The sequence below is a fragment of the Saccoglossus kowalevskii genome, chromosome 3 (assembly GCF_978046115.1).
Source record: "Saccoglossus kowalevskii chromosome 3, keSacKowa6.1, whole genome shotgun sequence".
In the NCBI taxonomy this organism is placed as follows: domain Eukaryota; kingdom Metazoa; phylum Hemichordata; class Enteropneusta; family Harrimaniidae; genus Saccoglossus; species Saccoglossus kowalevskii.
This window is the reverse complement of record NC_140643.1, coordinates 15,470,279-15,477,984: the sequence shown is the minus strand read 5'-3', so window position 1 is coordinate 15,477,984 and position 7,706 is coordinate 15,470,279. Positions and strand designations below refer to the sequence as shown.

Sequence of the window (7,706 nt, the reverse complement as noted above, 5' to 3'; positions counted from 1 at the left end):
CATGCTTTGTTACAAAATGTTTGGAAAGGTTCTCACACATAATAATCTTTGCTTATCTTGGCTTGTTTATACTGATATCACTACTCATTCATTTATCATACAACAGTAACTCCAAGTCCAGATTGTAATTATATTAATTTTGGAGTAGCATTCTGTATCACAGCAGTGCTAGAGCTGGCATTTCCTATTTCCATTGTACACAAAGTGCATGCTTTATTGGCACTTTACATGTCATCAATGTAAAAAATATTCTGTATGTGTTTCTCAACACATTGATTAGTAGTTTTATCTGATGATTTCTTCAAATCACATCTAGGTGATGATGTCGCACCAATTATATGAACTTTCATGCGACAATCGGCCATTTGCCAACCAAACAAACGCTTAAAATTCCTGCTCAATGTTCACCTGAGAAAACATAACCTTCACAGCAATGTTATGTGTCTGAACCATATTAACATTCCATGCGGCGAGATGGCCAAATCCGGTCCCTATATCAACTCCTTATTTAGGAACTCTAATATTTTTCTGTTTCTGAGGGTGGTAGACACTACGATGTAGTAGATATCAATTCTGATCAACCTTGCGACTCAGTTCTGACACTGGTATTCTTTCAGCATAGCCTTTGTTAAAAATGTCATCAATAAAAGTATATGATATTTACTGTCAAGCATGATTCTCCTCTTCAGCTGGTTCAGTCGATGTTTACTGCAATTTTGTAACGTGCATTCTAACACCATCATCACATCAGTAATTTGCTCGCTGAACACATTATTGAAAATGCTATGTAATCGTCGAGTCTATTTTATTAACAGAAGTTGATCTTGGAGTTCCATCTTTGGTTAGAACCTGCTCCACAAGTGATTCATTAACAATCCATCATGGCAAAGTGTGTATAGCAAAGGGTCCGTTATCTTTACTGTATATCACATCCCACAATTCAAATGCTTCAGAAAATTTGTTTCCTATTAGCAGTCCTATATCTGCATCAATATTAGGTAGCTGTACTTCCTGTAGATATATATGCATAGTTCTTCATGTCTGCCTGAGTCAGTATGTTATTCATTTGTAACTGCAGACAGTCCCATGATGTGATTTTCCTCAAGGTCAGTTATCTAAAGCGACTACTATAGTGTAGCGTGTAATAGTATGCAAATTCACCTTTATCTTTCTGCTGCCCACATTCAATTGCTGTTGAATTTCCTCAGTACAGAATATTGTATCACATATTTTACCACTCAATTCATACACTTTTGGAACAGTCTGCCTCAACCAAACTGCTCCTTGGTTTGTTCTTTATTGTGGTACACCACTGTAGGATTCTCCACAAGTATCGCACTTTAATTTGTTGATCCCCTCTCTCACTTTATATTATGTTCATATTGCTGGTACACTACTAATTTTCCCTCTCGCTCAACAATTTTTATCTTATTGGCTAACATTTGCTTCTGTTTACGAATTCATCAGACATGAGTTTAGTTTTTAATTCTGCTTCCATTTGCTACATCTTGTTTTATTTGTAATTGCATCTTGCATTTTCCCTGTATGACAGTCATACGTTTCAAAAGCTCTGCCTTCTTAGTGAATGTTTCTAACATTAATGTATCACTTCTGCTAATGATTTTTCTCTAAGCGTACTGCCAGTGTCAGTTGTCAGTTTATCTTCTGGCAGTGTTGTGTCCTGTACACCATTTTATGTTGATTAAACATTAATTTGATTTTTGAAATGCAGTCATGCATCAAATTCAGTCATGTGTGCCGTTGACCATTTACTGAAATCAAACCCTGACCCCTGTCAAGGAGTCCTTGTATTTGATATCAGCTTCAATAAATCTTTCATAAGTAGACACACATGCTTGTAGTTTTCCCTTCACAACTAGACTGTTACTAGGATCACCAATAAACATCTTTATTTTATTAATAAGTGCAGTCACCTTGCCATAGTAACATGACATTACACTCAGTCAATTTGTAGCATAATAGACTGTTTTTTCAGAGTTCGACTGAGACAATCATAGTACATATACTTTTACGTTTAATCGGCAGTAGAACCAGCACACGTTTTCCAGAACCATTTGACGTCTACATAACAAACATTAGGCAAAGATGTACAAAAATTGAATTACATGTTTCATATAGGCCAGTGTTTGGAAATTATCACAGGGGAGGTAAGGTCGTGATGTAATTAATTCTGCACTTGAATGTAAAGTATAACGTTGCTGTATTGAACATTAATTAGTGTATGGCTTAACAACGAGGTGACATGTATAACCGGAAAACAAATCATGTAAAATTATTACTGGGAAACCAACAATAATGTGATCAAAGTAAAAATTTAGTGGGATCAAGCTTTTTTCATGGTTGATTAACACATGAAAGGATGTTGGATAAGATAATTGGATACGTCCATGTATGGAAGAGTTTATTCACTTCAAACATGAAGTTGAAGTTGAAGTTTGGTTATTGACAAATATTAATTCCTAAAGGCCCAGTGATGAGTACTAAAAAGGATATAAACCCAGCTGACAGCGTATCCCAAGTTGGATACAAAACACATAGGAAAATGGCAAAACAAAGGATAGGTAGTTAAGGTTCATCATATGACAGTATTACAAGTACAGTTAGTTATACATCCAAAATGAGTGATACAGTTACAAGGGCTGAACTCATGTCACAATTATCAGCAGTAGAAAAAACATGCTGCAAATCAAATAACCTGGATACATAAGAAACGAATATTGCTGCACAAGATGTCAAAATCTAGGTATAAGAACAGCCTTAGGATAGTGTCACAGTGTACCAACTGTGACAGGCGCAGACGGCATTAAACACGAAACAGTAGAACCAGATCCAGACATGACAGAAAAGGTGTAAACATGAGACACAAAGTCAAAGAAGTGCTGCAGAGAGTGTAACAGATACTACGGAGACCAGGAGCCACAACAGTGTTAAATCACATCATTATCACATCATTAAATCATTTATACACAAATGCAGACATGGGATTGAGACTAAAACAGATAACTTAGTGGATAAACTGTACGTTTCGGAGCAGTACATTGATGGTAAACCAAAGAAAGTTGTAGCCAGTTGTATATATATATATATATTAAAAGTTGCTGCAAGAACATTATGGAAATTGACATGTCATTAGTGGAACCTACATGGAACATCAGATCAGAAGACAAAACATCATTTATTGACTTTTCACTATTCTTTACCAAATGCGATAACGCAATGACAGGTTAGATACATTTGGAAGAATTAAACTATCACAGACACTTGATAATGCTAGTTGAAAAATACCAGACAAAATCAGATTACACTTACATATATAAAAATACTTCAAGAGCCAAGGTAATGTAAAATGTGCTTTGCATGGTATGCAACCCAATGAAAAGGATGCAAGTAGTGCAAAATTCAGTGTCAAGTGTATTTGCAATTATCTTCGTAGATGTACAAGTTGTGCTGACAAAGCCTACAAATAGAAAACCCAGTTAATCAAATCAGTTCATCAAATAAACCACCAGTCAAAAATGAATCAGCACGTAGCTAGACGAGAATACCATGCCAGTAGTGCTCAGTTCCACTGGTGTGTCCTACATACAGACGTATGCATGTATTGATACTGGTAGTGATGTGATGTTTTGTACAGAAAAAATACAGCAGTTAAACGTTGGACGAAGAAAGACTTCATACTATATCGGGATGCAAACTGGCAGATAGTTGTATGATCAAAAAGTTAGAAGTTGCCGACACAGATGGAAATAATGCAATTCCACTTCCAGTTACCTACACATAGGATGAAGTGAGCGGAATTCAAGTAGATTCACAGGCAGATAAACAACTAGCTAAACACTTCACTCATTTTGTAAAAAAACACAAAGATCTATAGATGTTAAATTGTTCATGGATATGATGGCTGACAAGACCAGGTATATTTGTCATTTCGACACCATAACTGACAAGTCGGTAATGGAGCAACAGATAAGACAGGTGAAGTGGGTAAAATATGGTAGTTGCCTCACCATGTATTGTATCATCCACAAAAAAGAAAAAATGAGAGTGGTGTTACTGTGGAGGAGAGTATCAATCAGCATCAAGGAATAAAGACCTGATACCAGATCTAAGCAATTGTTTAGACGAAGTGTTGACACAGTTTCGATTATGGTCTGTGACATTGATGGCATTACAGAAGGAATGTTTCATCAACATTCCAAAGAAGATACACATACATATATTTGGAGCCACCTCTTCACCCAAGAGGACAGCTACTGACAACAAAAAACATTGCATTTGTCAACAATACAATACAAGTGTACTGGACATTCATGTCTATGAGGCATTTATATTATGTCTTTACTGTGCTATATTACCAATGAAAGAGTCAGGTTTCACACATCGTGGCAACATATAAACAAGGGGGATTTGTATTACAACATGATCTCAATCATACTACAATAAACATTCCTTAGTGTTTGGTTGTGAAGTACAGCAGCAAATATACTGGGGGAGAGTCCAGAGTTAGAATATATTTCAAGCCTTTATGAGGAATACGAGAAAATGTGTCCACAAATTACACATGCTTGTATTAGAGACATACATATGCAGAATTTGATTTGCTAGTACTAAATTAAAACTGATATCATACAACTGATACGATTAAAAGAAAGCAGCGACTCGAAATTTTAACGTCGATCAGCAGGAGAACCAAGAAACAGTATCTAATTAAACAGGAAAGCTCACAGGGAAAGATTTTCAACATGCTGTAATTATTGGCTTGGTAAAACAAGACACATTTACAGATGTCATAAACCAGAAAACGATTAAAGAGAATGTACGTGTTAAACGAGGCAGCCGCTATATGCGGTAGAACGGCTGGAAGAGTTGCCATTGCTAGAAGGAGCAAAGCATCTGCTTATCCTTCCAAAAAAAAATCCATGTTTCATACCTCCTACTACGAGAAATCCATTAAATCAGTGGTCATTTTGGTATGAGATAAAATCTTTCTAAACTGCGAGAACGCTATTGAATACTGAATTCAAATTCAGCAGCAAGAAGAAGAATCAATAAATGTGTTACATGCAGATGTCAAACACGAAAAGTATGAAAAAAATATGGCAGTCTTGCCAGCTGACACCTAATGAACCACCCTTTACAACAGTAGGAGTTGACTAATTTGGTACAATTGAAGTTAAGCAGTTGAAGTTAACTGTGTTGGAAACGCAAATGCCTACTGTTAGAATAATGTTTTGAGGCATCACAAAACAGCAGCTGCTGGATTATTAAAGCTTACATTTTTTGTGGGGTAGAATACATTATAAACAGTAGACCTATCACAAACGCATGATGATGTCAATGATATAGACGCCTTGACACCTTAACATACTGTTAACTAAGAAGAGCTTACCACCCAAACTAGTCTGAATGAGAATAATGGCGTAAGATGATGGAAAAAAGTTCAGCACATGGATTTGGAAATAATGGACCTGAAAGTATCTTCTTATGCTACAAGAATGTCAAAAACTGTCAAAGGTTATACCTAATCTGAAAACGTTGTAATGATTGGGGCCGAGAATACAGATCAATTACCGATATGAACCTTACCTCTTTACTAACCCTAAGCTACACAAAACGTAATTATAAGTTAAATTTACAATTGAATTATGAAGAGGAATTACAGTAATTAGCCTGTTTCATGTATTACTTATGTAGGTCAACGTCTCCACATCTGTAACTTAACATAGAAATATACAGTTTATATTACTAATATCAACTGTACCACACCTTACCTCCTCACTAACCCTAAGCTACACAAAACGTAATTATAAGTTGAATTAACTTAATTAAATTATGTTTTCAAAGGACTATTACAAACGTTTTCGAAAAGTGGGTATATCAGAAGTTGATATATATTTTTTGTATTTTTGTCCTCGCAACATTAGTAATGCAAGTACAAACACACACACACACACACCCACACACATACACATACACATACACATACACATATACACACACACACATACACACACACATCAAACCAAGAAGAGCGGATCGCCTAAAGCATTTATTTATTTATTGCTTGAGGCTCGGTCACATGACATTGGATAAAGTGGATATTGCATGTTATATTGGCCGCTAATGGATATTACATAGTATATCACATTCTACGTCTCTATCTATTACTGGTCCAAGAATGGAAGAAATTCAAAAACAACTATAATATCGATCTAAATACGATTTTTAAAAAGAATTATTAAAATTCTTCGATATTACATGAGAATTACTGTCTCAGAAAACGGTGTACCTATGAGTAGCTACACTCCAATATCGATCTAACTACGTTTTTTTTCACTTAATTAACGATGTAATCTCATTTTTAGATAAAATAAAATGTTGTATATTCTACGAAACTAACATAAAATGACAAAAATGCAATGTCGCGTCTTCCACGCATACTAATATGATAAATTTTGTACAACTATATTGTTCAATATATATAAGATTAATGACAAACATTTGTATTGTTCTAAGAATTTAAACCAAACATGTGCAGCTCGATACATAATTTAAGCACCAATTTATTTTCTAAACTACTGATATTTGAATAGTGGCTTATTGGTACTGTAGTGGCCAAATGCGAGATGGTCATATGCTTTATCCAAATCTCACGTAAACGTATTGTATAACCAGTTCTGTGACTTGCGCCGTCTAGTGGCAATACTTTCGTTTTTGTCGGCCATCTTAGATTTGAAGAGTTATTATTGGAAAGATAACGCTGTCGAAGGTTGATGTATTTTTGACTCAAATAGATGGAATCTCAGCGTTAAAATGACACAAATATAGGCGATTGATTTCCAAGAATCAGTGTAATTCCCCGGGTTAGCCGATCAGTTTGGTAAGATTAGAAATATTTTATGTTTGTATTGACACTTTTTCAGTGAGAAAACCATGTGTTTTTGCAGTCTATTTTTAGATACTACGCAACACTTATCAATGAGACACGTATTTTTGTACATGAATTTACGATAGTTTTATCATTTCTATGATCGACAAAGGAAAATATGGAGTTAACGTATTAAACAACATTAATGCTGGCCCTGAGGTAGATACGAAGTAGATAATATGGTTTGTGATTTATTATACGTGAAACATGTTATGTTTATTGAATTTTGTTGTTTGCCATATATTTAGAGACAACATTGTGAAATTGTCTGCTTTAGTTAGTTTAATGAACGTCAACGAACAGGACATTATATTAAAACTCCTGTATTTGTTTCTTACAGTTAATGGGCTAATGGGCCGTTGCCAATTGTATGTTGAATTATTGATGTGATGAGTTATATAGATTAGGATTGAATAAAAGATCCACATTGTTTAAGTTCAATTGGTTGTAGACTTATTGACGATGAGCACTACCCAGGGATACCAGGATGGTTGATGTTATAAGACACTTTACTTAATAGATATAGCATCCAGCCACTACATTTGCATTAACAAACTGGCTTTGGTGCCTAAGTTGGATTGATGTGTATCAACATTTGATAGAAGACAATAACTGAGATTTACAAAGATGACTACCCCTCAAGACGAAGGAGTGAGTAGTGGCATGCTCGAGGATAAAGGTAAAAGAAAACAAAGGTATACAAGTAAAGGAATGGAATATATTAGAGACATTAAGTCAAAGAACAGAAGACTGTTAT

At 35.1% G+C, this 7,706-nt stretch overlaps 1 long non-coding RNA gene across 1 annotated transcript; it reads left to right on the top strand.

Annotated features, from left to right (window-relative positions):
• Positions 1–6,743: 6,743 nt before the first annotated feature.
• LOC146747510 (uncharacterized) lies at positions 6,744–7,390 on the top strand. Its single transcript, XR_014928857.1, has 2 exons — positions 6,744–6,901; positions 7,290–7,390. It is a non-coding gene; the product is annotated as an uncharacterized LOC146747510 (long non-coding RNA).
• Positions 7,391–7,706: the final 316 nt, after the last annotated feature.